Genomic DNA, 25,489 nt, shown 5'->3' with positions numbered 1-25,489 from the left:
TGCTGAGGAGATGAAGTGTAGTGGACTACATTCCAGTGTCTGCAATTAAAATATAGACATATTTGCATGTGTAATACATAATTTGTGTCATATTCTTTCTGTATTAATTTTGTAGAATGATATTTGATGTTATTGAATACATGTGGGGATCTTAGATGTTTTTGTTTATTTCGTGGAAGCTTAGGGACATGGAGTCTAGGCAGGGATAGAGATAATCCACCGTAGGGTCCAATGGGTCGACCAGCCTTAGTGTGGATATTTTTTGGATAGTATTTTGTTTGCAGGGGCTTACATGTGTATTTAATTGCATCATAGTTTCAAATGCATTGATAAAGATTTATGAATTGATCTGGAGTACCTAGGTGGTTGCCTGGGGCAGAGGGGCCGTGAGAGAATTTTACTGTCTTGATTGATGGATGGATATTTGGAAAGAAGGCTGCCAGACAGGTTTTTCGCTCTCAAACTCCATAAAGATTTATTCATATTTCATAGTAATGTATTCACACTCCATAAAGATTTATTCATATTTCATAGTAATGTATTCACACTTCATAAATATTTGTTCATATTTAATAGAAAGGTATTTACACTCCAGAGAAAAGTGTTTTGGGTTTATTGTTAAAGATACTCAATAAGAGAAATTGATACTTGTCATAATCCTATTATTTTTGTTTTCGAGACTTTTAGTTAGTCTCGAAGGGGGGAAATATGTAGTGTATTAAGATTATGACTTTGATAAGGTTTTAAGTGGAACTTGAGATGATGTTTATTTAGAAGAAAGAGAGCCGTTTTTAGGGTGAAGCCCCATACAAGACAGGTGATTGGACAGTAGAGGGAGCCACCCATATTTTTGTATATCTTATAAGTATAGGCTAGAGACAAAAAACGGCAGAGCAGACATTGCAATTTGGGAAACGCTGCTCTCCAGGTGATCTAGACATCTGTACACTAATGCTGAAATCTTGTGATATGAATAAAACTTATGATCAAAGTTCAGTATAAGCGGACTCCTTTGTTACAGCATTATTAGCAACATTTGACTCGACACTACACTCTCTACCTTTTTGCATGTTGTACAGCCCAACTTTGAATTCTGCATGACAAGCCAGGGGTTATACGTTTGCTTGTTCTTGAACTGCAAATTGCACCTGCTCCGAGCACTTCGTCGGTGGATGCACTGCCCCCCTCCCCCCGAGCTCCCTGTCTCCCTCTCCCGCTGAGTCTGACTCGCTAGTAGGCCTACTAGCTAGTGGAGGTGCCGGTGGTGTTTACATATCTTGCACTACTGTATTCTATAATATTCTACTGTATCTTAGTCCATACCACTTTGTCATTGCTTGTCCATATATGTATATATTCTTAAATTCCATTCTTCCTCCCGGGGAAGGACTGCCCGTTCCATGATCTCGCCATCACGGTTGACAACTCCGTTGTGTCCTCCTCCCAGAGTGCGAAGAGCCTTGGCGTGACCCTGGACAACACCCTGTCGTTCTCCGCTAACATCAAGGCGGTGACCCGATCCTGCAGGTTCATGCTCTACAACATTCGGAGAGTACGACCCTGCCTTACACAGGAAGCGGCACAGGTCCTAATCCAGGCACTTGTCATCTCCCGTCTGGATTACTGCAACTCGCTGTTGGCTGGGCTCCCTGCCTGTGCCATTAAACCCCTACAACTCATCCAGAATGCCGCAGCCCGTCTGGTGTTCAACCTTCCCAAGTTCTCTCACGTCACCCCCCTCCTCCGCACACTCCACTGGCTTCCAGTTGAAGCTCGCATCCGTTACAAGACCATGGTGCTTGCCTATGGAGCAGTGAGGGGAACGGCACCTCCGTACCTTCAGGCTCTGATCAGTCCCTACACCCAGGCGAGGGCATTGCGTTCATCCACCTCTGGCCTGCTGGCTCCCCTTCCTCTGCGGAAGCATAGTTCCCGCTCAGCCCAGTCAAAGCTGTTCGCTGCTCTGGCACCCCAATGGTGGAACAAGCTCCCTCACGACGCCAGGACAGCGGAGTCACTCACCACCTTCCGGAGACATTTGAAACCCCACCTCTTTAAGGAACACCTGGGATAGGATAAAGTAATCCTTCTACCCCCCCCAAAAAAAAAATCCTGGCTATCCCACTGGCTATAGGGTGAATGCACCAATTTGTAGTCGCTCTGGATAAGAGCGTCTGCTAAATGACGTAAATGTGCCCTTGAGCAAGGCACTTAACCCTAATTGCTCCTGTAAGTCGCTCTGGATAAGAGCGTCTGCTAAATGACTAAAATGTAAAATGTAAAAATGTACTAGATTTGTGTGTATTGGGTATATGTTGTGAAATTGTTAGATATTACTTGTTAAATATTACTGCACTGTCGGAGCTAGAAGCACAAGCATTTCGCTACACCCGCAATAACATCTGCTAAGCACGTGTATGTGACAAATAAAATTTGATTTGATTTAGTGATGCTGAACTGGCGGTATTAGCATCGCCATCAGTAACAGTTTGCCCCTCACTCCTCTCCTCCGGCACAGTTTTCTGGCTCGTTCTGGGTTCGAGTCACCATCTTTCTCTGGATTTTTTTACTTGAAAAATGTTAAACTCGATTTCCTTTTCTTATAAAAAATTTATTTGGCTTTCCCACGATTCTAATTCAGTAGGGAGACGACTAGACTAGGCTACGTGACGTGATTACGTAGGGACCTCTTCACTAGCTGACCACCACACCACTAAGACTTGTGTCAAGATCAGTTACTTACCCTCACTGGCCCTTCCCATAACCTCTATGTACAAATAAGAGAGCAGGTCTGGAATCAGTGTGGCAGGAGAGGATGATCACATAGAAGGATCACCTCGCTTTTACATGATGGTCTTTCTGGAGGGCGGGAGAAATAACGAGAAGGCAACTTGATTTAATGCAGATCACTTTTATTAGAACATCCACAGTGCGAACAGTGAAATAATTAATAAATCATGCTGCGAGAGGTACCGGATCTGGGCAAATAGGAGCCGTAACAAACAAAGTCAAATCTGAGAGGTGCCGGATCCTGTTCTCAAATGAAGCACTGCTAATTCCTTTATATGAACTGTAACTCAGAAAAATCTTTGAAATGATTACATGCATTTATATTTTTGTTGCATTCGGAAAGTATTCAGAACCCTTGACTTTTTCCACATTTTGTTACGTTACAGCCTTATTCTAAAATTGATCAAATAAAAGATTTTCCTCATCAATCTACACACAATACCATATAATGACAAAACGAAAACAGGTTCAAGGGGTCTGAATACTTTCCGAATGGACTGTATATTAAGAACCCTGGTTGATGACTGTGGAGCTCAATATTATTCTGACCCCAGCCCATTCAGCAGTCTATTTTTAAGGTCTAATAGGACATTTAACTTAATATTGTCAGTGTGAATCAAGGATGTGTTATCCCACTCAGCTAAAACCTATGTATTAGCTCTGTGTTCTAACATGAATCTGGCCATTTCAGTGCCTTTTATGTGTGTTTTTAACATTTTGTTAATCACAAACCTAAAAATAGGCTCACAAGGACATAAACTCAGTGACTCCCACTCTGTTTCTCTCTGGATTGTCTCAGTTTATGCACAAGCTCATTAGACATCAGTTGGTTTGTTTACTCTCTGATCTACAAGGCTGACTGAAATACAAATATGCAATATTAGCTACTTAATGCCATAAGTACTGCCTTATTAAAGTAGAGCTTAAGAAGATCTGCATGTGCACAATCTAATTAGAGAAGCAGACATATTTCATGGCATAATAACCCAGCTAGTGCATTTGGTTCTTTCGAAGTTGTGGGAATGTGTGTTTTTGGTTTCAGATTGGTTCTGGGAGTGAAGCCCTTAAATGGCAACTGAACGCATAAAAAACTATGTCTCTGGTTAAAATTCGGCCTTTGTGGTATTGATATTAGTCAGAAACATTTATTATTATTCCAGTGCCAAAATTAACTAAAAAGTGTAAGTAGGATCATTTTGGTCATAAAGTTAGTATATTCCATAACAGAGTTTTGTGAGATTTGTGTAACTGAGGTCGTCACAATTTACATGAGGGTTGGGTTTGGATTACAATCATGCCCACCTGCCCACTAACATGGGATTGTAACGCCTAGGGATAATTGTCATGAACGGAGAAACAGTTTCTCTGATTGCGCTCTATCCAATCATAGCAGCAGAACCTCCAGACAGTGAGACAGACTTGTCCATTACACAGCACCTCAGACACTGACTTGTTTACATAAGACAACACGTCGCCAATGTTATGTTGAAAGAACACTTGACCCCTAAGCCCTTTATGAAGTGGCCAGTTGCTGATGTGTTTGATAGTGATCGCTCAAATCTGCCACTGTTTTAGGGAAAATGAGATCTGAGACGATGCGCACTTGCATCCCAACTGCCACTTGTTAATATTCCAAAATTCAAAACCCATTTGCGAGCAGCTTGTGTCCTGCCCCGACCTGTTTTGTAACATGATTCACTATGAAACATTGCTAGACAGATGCACACTCTGGTAATAGATAGTAAAAAAGGTGCAAAAACAAAAAACACACGTCGCCACTCACCAGTGATTTAGCTAACATGGCCTGCCTGCTCAATGTGCCTGCTAGCTACTACTAGCTAGCTTAATTGACAAACACAGAGATGGAACTTTAGTCCCGTGCGAAACTGCCATGTTATTATGCCAAGGTTATTATCCCAGCCCTAAAAACCTACTGTTTTTCGGCAAACTCCCAGGTCCTCTGATAATACTTATCACGTGCGAATCATCATTCCTGTGTTTTGAGGGATATTACAGAGTTTAACAGGTGCTGCACCCAGTTTGGGTAAGAACATAGGAACAAATATTGCTTCAAATAATGTGCTATGGACCTAGCCTACAGATTAATGATCTGTTTTGTCACATATCAACTTTCTTAGTGCCATACTTCTCTTTTAAAAGATGAAGTGGACGATGTTGTGCCAATGAATTGATAAATTGCCAAAAAGTCACGTAATTAAATGTCTGGTTCTTATTGATATGCATTATTATTTTGACCCTTCTCTGAACTGAAGGCCATTAGGCAAATATTAGGCTATCCCTAGACATGTGAAATATCTTCATGTCTAGAAGAGCCTCCAGGATTCGATCCTAACGATGAATTTTGAATGAGGAAAAAAATATATATTACAGGGGCATTTTAGTAGAACTAATCCTGTCCGAATCATCCAGTGGAAAAACGGTAATAATTATATATAGTAATAATTATTCTATAGTAATACTAGTTCTGTGCGAATAGGGCTAGTGATTTTGGCCACTGATAAACAGCGTGTAGCTTGTGCTTTATTTACGATAGTTTGACAGCTTTCTGATGATGAAGTTGTAGACATGTTCTCAGAAATCAGTCCTAAGCGCTGCCAGCAGAGGCTGACTCAATACTGTCTGCTGACTAGTTTTTCATGCACATTTTTTACTTGAGAAATACTGCACCAAACACCTTAGCTAGATGTAAAATTGTGCTACTAAAGCCATATTCGCACGGGATTAGTTTTACTGGGGGAGATAGGGTTATATAATTATTTGCACGAGTACAAATCACCACATCCATAATTTAAGTCTTGTCCGAATCTGCCATGTTGGTAATTTTTAACTAACGCCAAGGTCCTCTGATAATACTCGTCCTGTGCGATTTGACATCCCTTTCTTTTGAGAGAAATTAATGTGTTTGAAAGGTGTTGCTCGCGGTTTGAGCAAGAAAACAATAACGATTCGATAAATGTATATTTAAAACAGTTCTGCACAGTCTATATATGAAACACCTACATGTATCAAAATTGAAAGTGAATGCTTTTGTTTCTACGTTTTGTGCCAATGAATTGAACATCGACAAATGAGTGGGTAAAAAAATATTGCACCTATTTAATGCAACCCTTGCTGTTAATATATCTCAAAGTGTCACGAATTCAGCCGAGGCTGCCCCTCCTCCTTGCTCGGGCAGGCTTCGGCGTTCGTCGTCACCGGAGTACTAACTACTACCGATCCATGTGTCTATGTTTGACTTGTTTTGTCTTCATTGGTCACACCTGTTTCCCATCATGTAGTTATGTCTTCCCTATTTAACCCTCGGTCTCACACTGTGTGTTGTGCGTGTTAGTTCATGTTTTGGTTGTCGTTAGTGTGCGGGTTTGTTCCTCCCTGCGTGGAGGTTTTGTTCATTCATTTACCTACAAGTAAAGTACGCCTTTTCGATTAGCTCTGTGTCCTGCACCTGACTTCGTCTACCGCATTACACTGACACCTTGACAGAAACACGCACCTAAATATGGAGTCAGCTGGTACAGCAATGCCAGCCGGATCGATGGAGGAACGCGTCCAACAACAAGCGGCCATGATCCAGGCTCTCGGCACCGCTATGGAATGAGTGGTGAATACCATGGAGCGATGGGAGAGAGGATGTATCCCTATACCTCCTCCAATTACACCACCACCAACACCGCTGTCCACCTCTTCACCATCTGGGTCCAGTGGGATTCGTCTCTCGCTCCCAAGGGCATATGACGGTACAGCTGCCGGATGTCAGCGTTTTCTGCTCCAGGTAGAGCACTACCTGGCAACCATCCACCCGGCTCCCTCGGGATACGAGAGCGTGTCCGCCCTCATCTCCTGTCTGTCCGGTAAAGCGCTCGAGTGGGCCAACGCCGAGTGGGGGGGAAAAGACGCCGCAACTGTAAGCTATGCAGAGTTTACCCGCCGCTTTAGGGCGGTATTCGATCATCCACCAGAGGGGAGAGCGGCGGATGAGCGTCTATTCCACCTCAGACAGGGGAAGAGGAGCGTGCAGGAGTTTGCACTGGACTTTCGGACTCTGGCTGCCAGTGCAGGATGGAATGAGAGGGCCCTCATCGACCACTACTGTTGCAGCTTAAGGGAGGATGTTCGTTGGGAACTGGCCAGCAGGGACACCAACCTAAACCTGGACCAACTGGTGAATATGTCAATCCGACTGGATAACCTGTTGGCCACCCGCGGACGTCCTGATCAGGGGCTGTCCATTCCATCCCCCAGCACCTCCGACCCTACCCCTATGGAGCTCGGAGGTGCTGCTCTGAGCAAGACTGGTAGAGGGGCCGTCCCGTGCACCAACTGTGGCCGCAGAGGACACACTGCTGGTCGGTGCTGGGGAGGGTCTTCAAGGAGTTGAGACAGTAGGCAGAGCACTGGTGGACCATTTCAGGTGAGTAGGCACCCAACTCACCCAGAGCTCCCTGTTGCGCATATGTGAATAGATGTTGTATTTCCAGAGTTTTCTTCTCATTCCCAGCATAAGGCGCTAGTAGATTCAGGCGCAGCTGGGAACTTTATTGATCGTCAGTTTACCCGTAGGTTAGGGATTCCTATTGTGCCAGTTGATGTGACCTTCCCTTTACATGCCCTAGATAGTCGCCCTTTAGGGTCAGGTCTGATTAGGGAGGTCACAGCTCCACTCTGGACGAAGACGCAGGAGGGGCATGAGGAAACAATTAGTCTATATCTGATTGATTCTCCTGCGTTTCCAGTGGTGTTGGGGCTTCCCTGGTTAACCTCTCATGACCCCACTATTTCATGGCAACAGAGGGCTCTCAAGGGATGGTCAAGTCAGTGCTCGGGGAGGTGTGTAGGTGTTTCCGTAGGGGCAACTACGGTAGAAAGTCCAAACCAGGTTCCCACCATGCACATTCCGCCTGAATATGCCGATTTGGCTCTCGCCTTCTGTAAAAACAAAGCGACTCAATTACCACCCCATCGACAGGGGGATTGTGTGATAAACCTCCAAGTAGGCGCTGCGCTTCCCCGGAGTCACGTGTATCCTCTGTCACAGGAAGAGACAGCGGCTATGTCATCAAATCGCTGAGGCAAGGATACATTCGGCCTTCCACTTCCCCTGTGTTATCGAGTTTCTTTTTTGTGAAGAGAAGGATGGTGGCTTACGCCCGTGCATTGACTACCGTGGTCTTAATCAGATCACAGGAGCACGTACAACCTGGTGCGTATCCGGGAGGGAGATGAGTGGAAGACAGCATTTAGTACCACCTCAGGGCACTATGAGTACCTCGTCATGCCATACGGTTTGATGAATGCTCCATCAGTCTTCCAATCTTTTGTTGATGAGATTTTCAGGGACCTGCATGGACAGGGTGTAGTGGTGTATATTGATGACATTCTCATATACTCCACTACACGGGCCTAGCATGTGTCCCTGGTGTGTCAGGTGCGTGGTTGACTGTTGGAGCATGACCTGTATGTGAAGGCGGAGAAATATCTGTTCTTCCAAGAGTCCATCTCCTTCCTAGGACACCGCCTGTCCGCGTCAGGTGTGGAGATGGAGATTGACCACATTTTGGCCGTGCGTAATTAGCCGACTCCAACCGGAGGTTTATCCGGGGCTTTGGTCAGGTAGCGGCTCCCATTACCTCCTTGCTGAAGGGAGGACCGGTGTGTCTACAGTGGTCAGCTGAGGCGGACAGGGCTTTTGGTCATCTGAAGGACCTGTTTACTTTGGCTCCGGTGCTGGCTCATCCGGATCCTTCCTTGGCATTCCAGGTTGAGTTGGACGCGTCCGAGGCTGGGATTGGAGCTGTACTGTCTCAGCGCTCGGGTACGCCACCAAAACTCCGTCCCTGTGCTTTATTTTTTAAGACGCTCAGTCCGGCAGAGCGCAACTATGATGTGGGGGACAGGGAGCTGTTAGCTGTGGTTAAAGCTCTGAAAGTGTGGAGGCATTGGCTTGAGGGGGCTAAACACCCTTCTCTCATTTTGACTGACCATCGCAATCTGGAGTACATCCGGGCGGCGAGGAGGTTGAACCCTCGCCAGGCAAGGTGGGCCATGTTCTTCACTCATTTTGTGTTCCCAGAACGCTGAGGCAGACGCCCTGTCCCGACTGTATGACACATAGGAGAGGTCCATTGAGCCCACTCCCATACTTCCGGCGTCGTGTTTGGTGGCACCGGTGGTGTGGGAGGTTGACGCAGACATCGAGTGGGCGTTACGTACCAAGCCCACTCCCCCCCAGTGTCCAGAGGGTCGGTTGTACGTGCCGCTCGAGGTTCGCGATCGATTGATCTATTGGGCACACACGTCACCCTCCTCTGGTCATCCTGGCATCGGTTGGACAGTGCACTGTCTTAGTGGGAAGTACTGGTGACCCACTTTAGCCAAGGATGTGAGGGTTTATGTGTCCTCCTGCTCGGTGTGCGCCCAGAGGGAAATTACAAACCCTACCCGTTCCACAACGGCCGTGGTCCCACCTGTCGGTGGATTTTGTTACGGACCTTCCCCACTCACAAGGGAACACCACGATCCTGGTCTTAGTGGATCGGTTTTCTAAGTCCTGCCATCTCATTCCTATGCCAGGTCTCCCTACAGCCCTACAAACTGCTGAGGCCCTGTTTACACACGTCTTCCGGCACTACGGGGTACCTGAGGATATTGTGTCGGATTGGGGTCCCCAGTTCACCTCAAGGGTCTGGAGGGTGTTCATGGAACGTCTGGGGGTCTCGATCAGCCTTACCTCAGGTTTTCACCCCAAGAGTAATGGGCAGGTAGAGAGAGTGAACCAGGATGTGGGTAGGTTTCTGTGGTCCTATTGCCAGGACTGGCAGGGGGAGTGGTCGGGTTTTATCCCCTGGGCAGAGATGGCCCAAAACTCACTCCACCACCTGTACTAACCTTACTCATTTCCAGTGTGTGTTAGGTTATCAGCCGGTCCTGGCACCTTGGCATCAGAGCCAGATCGAGGCTCCTGCGGTGGATGAGTGGTTTCGGCGCTCGGAGGAGACCTGGAACGCTGCTCATGTACACCTGCAGCGGGCCATCAGGCGACAAAAGGCGAGCACCGATCGCCACTGCAGTGAGGCCCCGGTGTATGCACCGGGGAACCGGGTCTGGCTCTCGACCCGAAACCTGCCCTTTCGCCTGCCCTGCCAGAAGCTCGGTCAGCGGTTTGTGGGGCCATTTAAAGTCCTGAGGAGATTGAACGAGGTTTGTTATAGGTTACAGCTTCCTCTTAATAACTGTGTTAACCCCTCGTTCCATGTGTCTCTCCTCAGGCCGGTAGTAGCTGGTCCACTCCAGGAGTCTGAGGTACGGGAGGTTCCTCCACCCCCCCCCCCCCCCCCCTGGACATCGAGGGGGCACCGGTGTACTCGGTCCGTTCCATCTTGGATTTGAGGTGTCGGGTGGGGGGCCTGGAGTATCTCGTAGAGTGGGAGGGGTACGTTCCGGAGGAACAGTGCTGAGTCCCTAGGAGGGACATCCTCGATCCCTCCATGTTGAGGGATTTCCACCGTAGTCATCCGACTCGCCCTGCTCCACGTCCTCCTGGCCGTCCCCCGGGGCCGGGGTCGGCTCACGGCTGGAGCCGCGTCAAGGGGGGGGGGTTCTGTCACGAATTCAGCTGAGGCTGCCCCTCCTCCTTGCTCGGGCAGGCTTCGGCGTTCGTTGTCACCGGAGTACTAGCTACTACCGATCCATGTGTCTATGTTCAACTTGTTTTTCCTTCTTGGTCACACCTGTTCCCATCATGTAGTTATGTCTTCCCTATTTAACCCTCTGTCTCACACTGTGTGTTGTGCATGTTTGTTCATGTTTGGTTGTCGTTAGTGTGCAGGTTTGTTCCTCCCTGCGTGGAGGTTTTGTTCATTCATTTACCTACGAGTAAAGTACGCCTTTTCGATTAGCTCTGTGTCCTGCGCCTGACTTCGTCTACCGCATTACACTGACACCTTGACACAAAGCAGCATTCCAACTGAGCTAAACGTTTGGAAATAACAAGTTCACTATCTCATCCATAGCCTAAAAACACATCTCAAATGCAAGTGTGATGTTTAGCTCACATCTGCAGTCTTGGGGGCATTTAGGACATCTACCGCGGATGGTTAAAATAATTATTATGATCACACTTCCTCAATTCAATTATAATGGCGACACTATACCAAGAGTGTTTGGGCGGCAGGTAGCTTAGTGGGTAAGAGCGTTGTGCCAGTAACCGAAAGGTCGCTGGTTCTAATCCCCGAGCCAACTAGGTGAAAAATCTGTTGATGTGCCCTTAAGCAAGGCACTTAACCCTAATTGCTCCTGTAAGTCGCTCTGGATAAGAGCGTCTGCTAAATGACTAAAATGGAAATGGTATGGTTTAGAAACTTGGGAGCCAAGCTCAAGTTATCAGTGTAACCTGTTATCACCTGCATATTCACGCCTAGAATAAAACCCTCCAGGCTGCTGTCAAAATTGTCAATTTATTGAAATTTACAGAATTACAGGGGGCAGTTTGCAAAAAACTAATCCCGTCCAAATCGTCTGCTGCAATAACGGCCATTCTGGGGTAATAATTACATAACAAATTACATGACCTCCTCGGCAAAAACGTCAAAATTAATTACAGATTTATTTTAGATTAATGCTGACTATTTTGAGGAAGTGGTAGTGGCTATGTTGTTGCTACAGTGACTCAAGAGGGACTAACAACAATAACTGCCAGAGTACCATTTAGCAAACATAACACACTCACATTGAACCACACCGCCTAAGACCCAAATCTTGTTTTCATTAATGAGCAGCAGAAAAGCCCAGACAAAATCGGTTGGTTCAGCCAGTGTGTCTATGTATGCGGATGACTCAACACTATACACGTCAGCTACCACAGCGACTGAAATGACTGCAACACTTAACAAAGAGCTGCAGTTAGTTTCAGAATGGGTGGCAAGGAATAAATTAGTCCTAAATATTTCAAAAACTAAAAGCACTGTATTTGGGACAAATCATTCACTAAACCCTAAACCTCAACTAAATTTTGTAATGAATTATGTGGTAATTGAGCAAGTTGAGGAGACTAAACTGCTTGGAGTAACCCTGGATTGTAAACTGTCATGGTCAAAAAATATTGATACAACAGTAGCTAAGATGGGGAAAAGTCTGTCCATAATAAAGCGCTTTTCTGCATTCTTAACAGCACTATCAACAAGGCAGGTCCTACAGGCCCAAGTTTTGTCGCACCTGGACTACTGTTCAGTCGTGTGGTCAGATGCCACAAAGAGGGACTTAGGAAAATTGCAATTGGCTCAGAACAGGGCAGCACGGCTGTCCCTTGGATGTACACAGAGCGCTAATTAATAATATGCATGTCAATCTCTCCTGGCTCAAAGTGGAGGAGAGATTGAATTCACTACTTGTATTTGTGAAAGGTATTGACATGTTGAATGCATCAAGCTGTCTGTTTAAACCACAGGCACACAGCTTTGACACGCATGCATACCCACAAGACATGCTACCAGAGGTCTCTTCACAGTCCTCAAGTCCAGAATAGACTATGGGAGGCGCACAGTACCTCATAGAGCCATGACTACTTGGAACTCTATTCCACATCAAGTAACTCATGCAAGCAGTAAAATTAGATTATGGGCCTGAGGGCACACACTTAATATGTTGTGAAATCTGTTGTGAATGTATTGTAGTGTTTTTAATAATGTATAACTACCTTAATTTTGCTGGACCCCAGGAAGAGTAGCTGCTGCCTTGGCTAATGGGGATCCATAATAAATACAAATACAAATGTGTAAGGGTTGGTGTTAGGTGTGACCCAGGTGTGGTGCATGATAGACAGTAGGCAGTAGGCAGAGATGGTGACATTTACGTCATTTAGCAGATGCTCTTATCCAGAGCGACTTACAAATTGGTGCATTCACCTTATAGCCAGTGGGATAACCACTTTACAATATGGTTTACTTTTTCTTTTTGGGGGGTGGGTGGGGTAAGGTGGGGTTGAAGGATTACTTTATCCTATCCCAGGTATTCCTTAAAGAGGTGGGGTTTCAAGTGTCTCCGGAAGGTGGTGAGTGACTACGCTGTCCTGGCGTCGTAAGGGAGCTTGTTCCACCATTGGGGTGCCAGAGCAGCGAACAGTTTTGACTGGGCTGAGCGGGAACTGTGCTTACGCAGAGGTAGAGGGGCCAGCAGGCCAGAGGTGGATGAACGCAATGCCCTCGTTTGGGTGTAGGGACTGATCAGAGCCTGAAGGTACGGAGGTGCCGTTCCCCTCACAGCTCCGTAGGCAAGCACCATGGTCTTGTAGCAGATGCAAGCTTCAACTGGAAGCCAGTGGAGTGTGCGGAGGAGCGGGGTGACGTGAGAGAACTTGGGAAGGTTGAACACCAGACGGGCTACGGCATTCTGGATGAGTTGTAGGGGTTTAATGGCACAGGCAGGAAGCCCAGCCAACAGCGAGTTGCAGTAATCCAGACGGGAGATGACAAGTGCCTGGATTAGGACCTGTGCCGCTTCCTGTGTAAGGCAGGGTCGTACTCTCCGAATGTTGTAGAGCATGAACCTACAGGATCGGGTCACCGCCTTGATGTTAGCGGAGAACGACAGGGTGTTGTCCAGGGTCACGCCAAGGCTCTTCGCACTCTGGGAGGAGGACACAACAGAGTTGTCAACCATGATGGCGAGATCATGGAACGGGCAGTCCTTCCCCGGGAGGAAGAGCAGCTCCGTCTTGCCGAGGTTCAGCTTGAGGTGGTGATCCGTCATCCACACTGATATGTCTGCCAGACATGCAGAGATGAGATTCGCCACCTGGTTATCAGAAGGGGGAAAGGAGAAGATTAGTTGTGTGTCGTCTGCGTAGCAATGATAGGAGAGGCCATGTGAGGATATGACAGAGCCAAGTGACCTGGTGTATAGCGAGAATAGGAGAGGGCCTAGAATTGAGCCCTGGGGGACACCAGTGGTGAGAGCACGTGGTACGGAGACAGATTCTCGCCACGCCACTTGGTAGGAGCGACCGGTCAGGTAGGACGCAATCCAAGAGTGAGCCGCGCCGGAGATGCCCAGCTCGGAGAGGGTGGAGAGGTGGATCTAATGGTTCACAGTATCAAAGGCAGCAGACAGGTCTAGAAGGACAAGAGCAGAGGAGAGAGAGTTAGCTTTAGCAGTGCGGAGAGCCTCCGTGACACAGAGAAGAGCAGTCTCAGTTGAATGACCAGTCTTGAAACCTGACTGGTTTGGATCAAGAAGGTCATTCTGAGAGAGATAGCAAGAGAGTTGGCTAAAGACGGCACGCTCAAGAGTTTTGGAGAGAAAAGAAAGAAGGGATACTGGTCTGTAGTTGTTGACATCAGAGGGATCGAGTGTTGGTTTTTTGAGAAGGGGTGCAACTCTCGCTCTCTTGAAGACGGAAGGGACATAGCCAGCGGTCAAGGATGAGTTGATGAGCGAGGTGAGGTAAGGGAGAAGGTCACCGGAGATGGTCTGGAGAAGAGAGGAGGGGATAGGTTCAAGCGGGCAGGTTGTTGGGGGCCGGCCGTCACAAGTCGCAAGATTTTATCTGGAGAGAGAGGGGAGAAAGAAGTCAAAGCATAGGGTAGGGCAGTGTGAGCAGGACCAGCAGTGTCATTTGACTTAACAAACGAGGATTGGATGTCGTCAACCTTCTTTTCAAAATGGTTGACGAAGTCATCCACAGAGAGGGAGGAGGGGGGGGGGGGGGGAGGATTCAGCAGGCAGGAGAAGGTGGCAAAGAGCTTCCTAGGGTTAGAGTCAGATGCTTGGAATTTAGAGTGGTAGAAAGTGGCTTTAGCATAAGAAACAGATGAAGAAAATGTAGAGAGGAGGGAGTGAAAATATGCCAGGTCCGCAGGGAGTCTAGTTTTTCTCCATCTCCGCTCGGCTGCCCGGAGCCCTGTTCTGTGAGCTCGCAATGAGTCATCAAGCCATGGAGCAGGAGGGGAGGACCGAGCCGGCCGGGAGGATAGGAGACATAGAGAGTCAAAGGATGCAGAAAGGGAGGAGAGGAGGTTTGAGGCAGAATCAGGAGATTGGAGGGAGGAGGATTGAGCAGAGGGAAGAGATGATAGGATGTAAGAGGAGAGAGTAGCGGGAGAGAGCGAAGGTTGCGACGGCGCATTACCATCTGAGTAGGGGCAGAGTGAGTAGTGTTGGAGGAGAGCGAGAGAGAAAATGATACAAAGTAGTGGTCGGAGACATGGAGGGGAGTTGCAGTGAGATTAGTAGAAGAACAGCATCTAGTAAAGCGTATTGCCTGCCTTGTGAGTAGGGGGGGGGGGGGGGGGTGAGAGTGTGAGGTCAAAAAGAGGAGAGGAGTGGAAAGAAGGAGGCAGAGAGAAATGAGTCAAAGGTCACCCATAACTGTGAGGGGTGAGCCATCCTCAGGAAATGAACTTATCAAGGCGTCAAGCTCATTGATGAACTCTCCAAGGGAACCTGGAGGGCGATAAATGACAAGGATGTTAAGCTTGAATGGGCTAGTGACTGTGACAGCATGGAATTCAAATGAGGAGATAGACAGATGGGTCAGGGGAAAAAGAGAGAATGTCCACTTGGGAGAGATGAGGATTCCTGTGCCACCACCCCGCTGACCAGATGCTCTCGGGGTATGCGAGAACACATGGTCAGACGAGGAGAGAGCAGTAGGAGAAGCAGTGGTGAAACAAGGATCTTTACTGGTGGTCCCAAAACCAGGATACAAAATAACGGACTTGTCAAGATAAAATAAAGGAGGAGCAAATTGGTCTCCATAAACAGGCTGACAGCAAACATACGAAATACTAGCTACGACTGAAAACAACAATGAAACAGGGAGAACACTTCTCAAGTACCTGTACATATGTCTCGCGATCAGACACTGATTAGTACTGTTTGGCATCGAGAAACTAGCAGAGAAAACAGAGCAAGGGAACACAGGGAAGTGAGGGCATAAATACACAGGTGAACAGGTAGACACAGGTGACACCAATAGGATAATGATTAGTCCAGACCGTCAGTGAGGAGGTGCCTAAGGTTGTCGGAGGATGACACCTAGTGGGTCGCTCCAGAACTGCGACCCACTCCTGTAACACAACTGTACACGGTTTTAAGAACGTTCCTTGAATATTACCAAAACTGATATTTAAATTTACCAATGGGGGAACTTAAAGGAAACGTTCTGTCAAAGTAATGAAATACCAAGAAAATGAAGTAATTTTTTTGTCAAGATCCTTAAATGTACCCAAAATGGTGACTAAAATCTAAATGTTCAAAAACCAAGCAACTATCCTTCAATATTCCCAGAAAGTTGTGGGAAGTAAGCATAAGGCAACCATGCTCTAAGCAACATAAGGTTCTTAGAATGTTTTGTGATCGCTGGGAAAGACATTGGCACTTTACTGCATACTCATTATAATAGCAGTGCCACATGTCATGTGACCTCTGAATGAGAGTAACCACAACAACTGGACAAGCATCTTTCCGGTGAGACTGCTGCAAGTATGTTGAAACAACAAGGCTAATCAATTTCATGTGGCAATATGTTTCATTTTCATCCTGAACAGCTACACCGTGCTCTTCAGACTAAGAAATGAGAACCAATCAGACAAAAACTAAATGGAAACTGAAACAAATCATTGGCACAGTGGGGTGAGCCAGATGAGACCTGTAAATGAGAGGCAATCAAGATAGCTAATAATATTAGATTCATTGATATTGCAGCACAAACTCTTTTTACGAGGTGGCAGCAAGTTTAATGCAATGTTTATGGAGCTGAGGTGGTTCACTGAACTACTTGCATGATGAGAAACCTTGCTACCCAGCAAACAGGGAACATTCCCAGAACATTAGCTAAGATTCACATTAAATTATAGTTACTGTTTTATCTACTAACATTAAGATAACATCCCAAAAACATAAAAATAATGTTATACATTTGAAATAAAATATCCTTTGAATATTATCCTTACATTCACTAAAAATGTTCCTAGCAAACCAAAATTTGTTCTGTGAAAGTTCCCAGAACGTTTGGTAGGTTGTGGCAAATGTTCTTATAACATGAAAACTGTCCAGTTGTGCTGATGATTAAACCATTTTGTATAAAACATTCGCCTGATGTTGCAAGAACGTTCCCAGAACATATTTAGTCTGTTCTGTAAAGGTTCATTCAATGAAAAGAACACCCTCCCTACAATCAAAGATGAGAGAGGTTTGATAATGATGTAAGGTTGCTTTGCTGCCTCTGGTACTGGGGTCCTTGAATGTGTGCAAGGCATCATGAAATGCGCAGATTATCAGGTGTTTTGGAGTCCTATGTACAACCCAGCGTCCAAAAACTGGGTCTCTATTGAAGGTTGTGGGTCTTCCAGCGGAACAATGACCCCAAACACACATAAAAAAACACCCAGGAATGGTTCAAGAAGAATCCAGAACTGAATCACATCCAAAACGTATGGCGAGATCTGAAAAGGAAATTGATTTGTAACCCCCTCCCAGACTCATGGTCATCAATATTCTTTCTTCTGAGGGCCTCGGATAGGTCTTTTGATCTTGGCATGATGTGTTACCACATCTTTATGGAAGGCTGGACCCTCCCAAGTTACTACCTTATCATTTGCACCTGCTTTGGTGCACCTGATTCTAATTTTAGCCATTTTATGTGATGGTAAAGGTAGGGGTCTACTAACTTTTTCCACAGAAGGAAATTGCATTTTGGTTTATTTTAATTGCATAACATTTTCAAAGTTAAATTTTTTGTGTGTTATTTGTTAAATTGAGTTACCTTTATCAATGAGTGTGATTGGAATTTAGCTCAAATATCCATGTCCAAATATGTTAAAAAAAGACGAAAAAAAGACGACTTTCCAGGGGGTGTGTTACTTTTTGACATGACTGTATTTGGCCGTAACTGTATATGCTAACCCTTGGCCTGGCCCTTGGCCTACAGCATAATTGAAATTCATCATATATCAATCAATCAATCAATCAATTTTATTTTATATAGCCCTTCTTACATCAGCTAATATCTCGAAGTGCTGTACAGAAACCCAGCCTAAAACCCCAAACAGCTAGTAATGCAGGTGTAGAAGCACGGTGGCTAGGAAAAACTCCCTAGAAAGGCAAAACCTAGGAAGAAACCTAGAGAGGAACCAGGCTATGAGGGGTGGCCAGTCCTCTTCTGGCTGTGCCGGGTGGAGATTATAACAGAACCATGCCAAGATGTTCAAAAATGTTCATAAGTGACAAGCATGGTCAAATAATAATCAGGAATAAATCTCAGTTGGCTTTTCATAGCCGATCATTAGAGTTTAAAACAGCAGGTCTGGGACAGGTAGGGGTTCCATAACCGCAGGCAGAACAGTTTAAACTGGAATAGCAGCAAGGCCAGGCGGACTGGGGATAGCAAGGAGTCACCACGGCCGGTAGTCCCGACGTATGGTCCTAGGGCTCAGGTCTCTCAGTTGGCTTTTCATAGCCGATCATTTAGAGTTGAAAACAGCAGGTCTGGGACAGGTAGGGGTTTCGTAGCCGCAGGCAGAACAGTTGAAACTGGAATAGCAGCAAGGCCAGGCGGACTGGGGGCAGCAGGGTGTCATCATGCCCGGTAGTCCTGACGTATGGTCCTAGGGCTCAGGTTCTCAGAGAGAAAGAGAGAACGAGAGAATTAGAGAGAGCATACTTAAATTCACACAGGACACTGGATAAGACAGGAGAAGTACTCCAGGTATAACCAACTAACCCCAGCCCCCCGACACATAAACTACTGCAGCATAAATACTGGAGGCTGAGACAGGAGCGGTCCGGAGACACTGTGGCCCCATCCGAAGAAACCCCCGGACAGGGCCAAACAGGAAGGATATAACCCCACCCACTCCGCCAAAGCACAGCCCCCGCACCACTAGAGGGATATCCCCAACCACCAACTTACAATCCTGAGACAAGGCCGAGTATAGCCCACAGAGGTCTCCACCACAGCACAAACCAAGGGGGGGGGGGCGCCAACCCAGACAGGAAGATCACGTCAGTAACTCAACCCACTCAAGTGACGCACCCCTCCCAGGGACGGCATGAAAGAGCACCAGCAGGCCAGTGACTCAGCCCCTGCAACAGGGTTAGAGGCAGAGAACCCCAGTGGAGAGGGGAACCGGCCCGGCAGAGACAGCAAGGGCTGTTCGTTTCTCCAGCCTTTCCGTTCACCTTCACACTCCTGGGCCATATAAATGCTGTAACTTCGTACATTTGACAGGGGAGGACATACTCTTTTCCATCGAGAAAATAATAAATACTTAAAATAAATATAGACTTTATAAAATGTGTATTTTCTAAAACAAGACAAACATAGGTGTCCTGGGGGTTAAATGGGTATTTACAAGTTTACATTTACACAGTAAGGTTTCCTATCTCTTAGTAGCTCTCCTGATTGATTAGCACTGGGGTGCCAGATTAACTGGTACAACTCATGTCTATCATTCTGGGATGATTTTGTACTGCTAATAAACTGCTCATCGTTACTCTGCATCAACCCAGAGCAACAGAATAGCTTGACATCTCTGGCCAGCTTGACATCTCTGCTGCAGCATTTGATTGCACAGTACAGCTTCCTCATACAGTGGGGAAAAAAGTATTTAGTCAGCCAACAATTGTGCAAGTTCTCCCACTTAAAAAGATGAGAGAGGCCTGTAATTTTCATCATAGGTACACGTCAACTATGACAGACAAAATGAGAAAAAAAAATCCTGAAAATCACATTGTAGGATTTTTAATGAATTTATTTGCAAATTATGGTGGAAAATAAGTATTTGGTCAATAACAAAAGTTTCTCAATACTTTGTTATATACCCTTTGTTGGCAATGACACAGGTCAAACGTTTTCTGTAAGTCTTCACAAGGTTTTCACACACTTGCTGGTATTTTGGCCCATTCCTCCATGCAGATCTCCTCTAGAGCAGTGATGTTTTGGGGCTGTCGCTGGGCAACACGGACTTTCAACTCCCTCCAAAGATTTTCTATGGGGTTGAGATCTGGAGACTGGCTAGGCCACTCCAGGACCTTGAAATGCTTCTTACGAAGCCACTCCTTCGTTGCCCGGGCGGTGTGTGTGGGATCATTGTCATGCTGAAAGACCCAGCCACGTTTCATCTTCAATGCCCTTGCTGATGGAAGGAGGTTTTCACTCAAAATCTCACGATACATGGCCCCATTCATTCTTTCCTATACACGGATCAGTCGTCCTGGTCCCTTTGCACAAAAACAGCCCCAAATCATGATGTTTCCACCCCCATGCTTCACAGTAAGTATGGTGTTCTTTGGATGCAACTCAGCATTCTTTGTCCTCCAAACACGACGAGTTGAGTTTTTACCAAAAGGTTCTATTTTGGTTTCATCTGACCATATGACATTCTCCCAATCCTCTTCTGGATCATCCAAATGCACTCTAGCAAACTTCAGATGGGCCTGGACATGTACTGGCTTAAGCAGGGGGACACGTCTGGCACTGCAGGATTTGAGTCCCTGGCAGCGTAGTGTGTTACTGATGGTAGGCTTTGTTACTTTGGTCCCAGCTCTGCAGGTCATTCACTAGGTCCCCCCGTGTGGTTCTGGGATTTTTGCTCACCGTTCTTGTGATCATTTTGACCCCATGGGGTGAGATCTTGCGTGGAGCCCCAGATTGAGGGAGATTATCAGTGGTCTTGTATGTCTTCCATTTCCTAATAATTGCTCCCACAGTTGATTTCTTCAAACCAAGCTGCTTACCTATTGCAGATTCAGTCTTCCCAGCCTGGTGCAGGTCTACAATTTTGTTTCTGGTGTCCTTTGACAGCTCTTTGGTCTTGGCCATAGTGGAGTTTGGAGTGTGACTGTTTGAGGTTGTGGACAGGTGTCTTTTATACTGATAACAAGTTCAAACAGGTGCCATTAATACAGGTAACGAGTGGAGGACAGAGGAGCCTCTTAAAGAAGAAGTTACAGGTCTGTGAGAGCCAGAAATCTTGCTTGTTTGTAGGTGACCAAATACTTATTTTCCACCATAATTTGCAAATAAATTCATTAAAAATCCTACAATGTGATTTTCTGGAGAAAAAAAATCTCAATTTGTCTGTCATAGTTGGCGTGTACCTATGATGAAAATTACAGGCCTCTCTCATCTTTTTAAGTGGGAGAACTTGCACAATTGGTGGCTGACTAAATACTTTTTTCCCCCACTGTAAATACAAACAACCACTTATCCACCATAAAATTATGAATACATAATGCAAAGCAGGAGTACAAAGCTATCTCTACAGGATGCTAAGCAAACAGTGACCTTAGCCCTCCATCCACAGTACTTGTCCCTTGAGTTTTTCAATGAGCTTAGCCGTGATGCTACTTGTCAGTCTATGGATGATCATTTAGCGTGTTGGCAGCTAATGGCGCTTGTCGCCTGCTATGCTAATCAGCTGCAGGACATTTGTGGGGGCTGTTTATTTGCCATTATCACGGGTGCTGCTTATTGGTGACATAAGTCTCCTAGCCACAGCCCATTTAGGTGGGCTGTCAGTTAGCTGCACCGGAGCTAAAGATCACTGACTGTCCTCCTCTGTCTCTCTAAGTGCCCAGCCTTTAGCACCCACAGACACACGTTGTTGTCTGTACTGCCAATGTTCACCCATTTTCACAGCTTCGATTTGGCACTTTTATAGGGAAGGCAATCTTTCCACACCATCAAATCTCTCAAAAAAGACACAATTTCCTCACACAATTAGTTAATGCATTACGAAATGCTATTGTGCATCACCTGCTTGTTAAGTCACGACGCGACACTCACGTACTCTCATCACTTGTAAAGTGTGAGCTGTTCATTATTGTAAATATTGAGCGTTAAATATTTAACATTTGACAATAAAATTAAAACAAAATGAATAAATATAGCTGACTGCAAATTAAATAGAATTGGAGGGGTTGAAAACGACAGAGTACAGACAATGACAGAGAACCGAAATACAAATAGAAGAACAAAGTACAGACATAGTAGGAAACGCGTTATCATACAACACTTATTTCCAACGTGGTACTCGATTTCAATTAGTCAAGTCGCTCAACAAAATCATAAACACTAACACAGAAGGGCATCCCCAATCCTGTGTCTGACTCTAAGTGAAATGCAGAACATTTCATATCTACTTGGATGATCCCAGTGGATCTGGCACCAGGTGTCAGTTTGGTGCAAGTGTGGGGATTGGAAGTAATGCAGACAATTACATTGGGATTGATTTGCACTTTACGCACCAAAGTACATTCATCTCTAGGAGACAGAACGCGTCTCCTTCCTGAGAGGTATGACGGCTGCGTGGTCCCATGGTGTTTATACTTGCGTACTATTGTTTGTACAGATGAACGTGGTACCTTCAGGCGTTTGGAAATTGCTCTCAAGGATGAACCAGACTGGCCAATAAAAAGAAAATATTAAGTGGGCAGTCTGAGATATGGCTTTTTCTTTGCAACTCTGCCTAGAAGGTCAGCATCCCGGAGTCACCTCTTCACTGTTGACGTTGAGAGTGGTGTTTTGCGGGTACTATTTAATGAAGCTGCCAGTTGAGGACCTGTGAGGCGTCTGTTTCTCAAACTAGACACTCTAATGTATTTGTCCTCTTGCTCAGTTGTGCACTGGGGCCTCCCACTCCTCTTTCTATTCTGGTTAGACCCAGTTTGCGCTGTTCTGTGAAGGGAGTAGTACACAGCGTTGTACGAGATCTTCAGTTTCTTGGCAATTTCTCGCATGGAATAGCCTTCATTTCTCAGAACAAGAATAGACTGACGAGTTTCAGAAGAACGTTCTTTGTTTCTGGCCATTTTGAGCCTGTAGTCGAACCCACAATTGCTGATGCGCCAGATACTCAACTAGTCTCAAGAAGGCCAGTTGTATTGCTTTTTATATCAGCACAACAGTTTTCAGCTGTGTTAACATAATTGCAAAAGTGTTTTCTAATGATCAATTAGCCTTTTAAAATGATAAACTTGTATTAGCAAACACAACATGCCATTGGAAGACAGGACTGATGGTTGCTGATAATGGGCCTCTGGTACGCCTATGTAGATATTCCATTAAGAATCAGCCATTTCCAGCTACAATAGCCATTTACAACATTATGTTATTTTAATGGACAAAAAAAATTGCTTTTCTTTCGAAAACAAGGACATTTAAGTGACCCCAAACGTTTGAACAGTAGTGTATATGTTTGGTTAAAGCAGTCAGGGTATTTTATTTATTTATAGCACATTTTATTGAAACACTGCTCTGACTGTTTGAATAGACATTTGCCAGCGCTATATTAGGAGTATTTGTCCCTCTACCACAGCACCTTTCAATAACTCCACTAGACCTGTGATAAATGATTGTTCAACTTGAGAGACATAACAAGGTAGGCCTACAGTAATGAAAAGGTGAAGTTTCTGGAGAAACTGTATGTTCTTGCTGCAGCTGTCTCAAAGTGAAGCTAATCCTGAAAGCATCCATAAATGTCAGGGCTAATGCCAAGGACCTTACCAGCCACGGAGGAGCAGGAGGAGCCCACGCCCTGCAGGGATCTGGCCAGAAACAGCAGAGTGTAGCTCGATGAGAATGCGAACACTTAACAACAACAACGATGTGTGGGGATTTACTATTCTCATAAATGGATGGGATGACTAACTTAGAAAGAATGCATTAATGATTAAAGCATAAAAGGTCTGTACTGTACTGATATGAATTGTTTCACCTAACAGGCTGTGATTCATGTGAGGAACGTTAGGGGCTAGGATGAGATAAAACTTGTATTTCTTATAGATAAGACTTGTATTTCTCACAGATACGAACACTGCCTCTTTGTTGTCTGTGAACCGTCCTTGAACGTAGTACAGTGGAATGGTGTCTTTTGGGTGCCGACTCCACAGGTTGTTATGATAAAAACTTATGCCTGGCAACAGGGATGCGCCAAGGGTTTGGGACCAGCCCGTGCGCCAACGGATAGGCTGAGTAAGTCTAAACCACGCTCAGTCTCTACTCTGATTGGCCAGTAGAGAGCGGGAACTAAAAACTGTCAGAGTATTTGAAGAAGAACCTGTAACAATGGATTAGTTCTCTGTCTGCCCTGCGTGGTATTTCAGTGAGCCCGTATACGAACCAACATACTTATCATACATACATTTTGCATATAATAAATTTAGCTTGGATTGAATATCTCTTGATTATGTTTTCTCTTATTCCAATACCAGATTTGAATTACGCAATTTCTAACAGATGACAATAGAAATTCAGACAAAAGAAAACATAAATCATGAAAAGACATAATTGAAACACGTTGCGAGATCTGAAAACAGGTGTGGATCTGACGGGTGTGGATGTGGATAATACTTACTGATGGTTGACAGGAACATAATACCGAACACGGCAAACATGGGGATCTGGTATCCTATTCTGTAAGCACATAGAGACATCCCTTCTCAATACTGTTTACACAACCATTGTGTGGTGTCAATGCTTGTAAAATTATTTTTGTGCAGAAAAATTATGTTGTATCACAATGCATTGCACATCAATAGTTGTACAACTTGAGTGTGTACTGCAGGCTTTGTTCCATGTAACTGACATGCATGACTTGCCTTGTGTTGTCCATATCCAAGCCAAAGGTGACCAAGGGGAAATAATAGGATTCAATTGTTTGCTTCAATTACAGCATATTGTGGTCTACCATTTTTCTTCTGAGGTCTTGGCTGATTTCTTTTGATTTTCCTATGATGTCAAGCAAAGAGGCACTGAGTTTGAAGGTAGGCCTTGAAATACATCCACAGGTACACCTCCAATTGACTCAAATGATGTAAATTAGCCTATCAGAAACTTCTAAAGCCATGACATCATTTTCTGGAATTTTCCAAGCTGTTTAAAGGCATAGTCAACTTAGTGTATGTAAACTTCTGATCCACTGGAATTGTGATACAGTGAATTATGAGTGAAATAATCTGTCTGTAAACAATTGTTGGAAAAGTTACTTGTGTCATGCACAAAGTAGATGTCCAAACCGACTTGCCAAAACTATAGTTTGTTAACAAGAAATTTGTGGAGTGGTTGAAAAAACGAGTTTTAATGACTCCAACCTAAGTGTATGTAAACTTCAGACTTCAACTGGATATATACAGTGGGGAAAAAAAGTATTTAGTCAGCCACCAATTGTGCAAGTTCTCCCACTTAAAAAGATGAGAGAGGCCTGTAATTTTAATCATAGGTACACGTCAACTATGACAGACAAAATTAGAAAAAAAAATCCAGAAAATCCCATTGTAGGATTTTTAATGAATTTATTGGCATATGATGGTGGAAAATAAGTATTTGGTCAATAACAAAAGTTTCTCAATACGTTGTTATATACCCTTTGTTGGCAATGACACAGGTCAAACGTTTTCTGTAAGTCTTCACAAGGTGTTCACACACTGTTGCTGGTATTTTGGCCCATTCCTCCATGCAGATCTCCTCTAGAGCAGTGATGTTTTGGGGCTGTTGCTGGGCAACACAGACTTTCAACTCCCTCCAAAGATTTTCTATGGGGTTGAGATCTGGAGACTGGCTCGGCCACTCCAGGACCTTGAAATGCTTCTTACGAAGCCACTCCTTCGTTGCCCGGGCGGTGTGTTTGGGATCATTGTCATGCTGAAAGACCCAGCCACGTTTCATCTTCAATGCCCTTGCTGA

Source organism: Coregonus lavaretus, assembly GCF_964263955.1.
Source record: "Coregonus lavaretus genome assembly, chromosome: 36".
Taxonomy (NCBI): Eukaryota; Metazoa; Chordata; class Actinopteri; order Salmoniformes; family Salmonidae; genus Coregonus; species Coregonus lavaretus.
The sequence above is the reverse complement of the archived record's forward strand: the minus strand, read 5'-3'. Positions refer to the sequence as shown.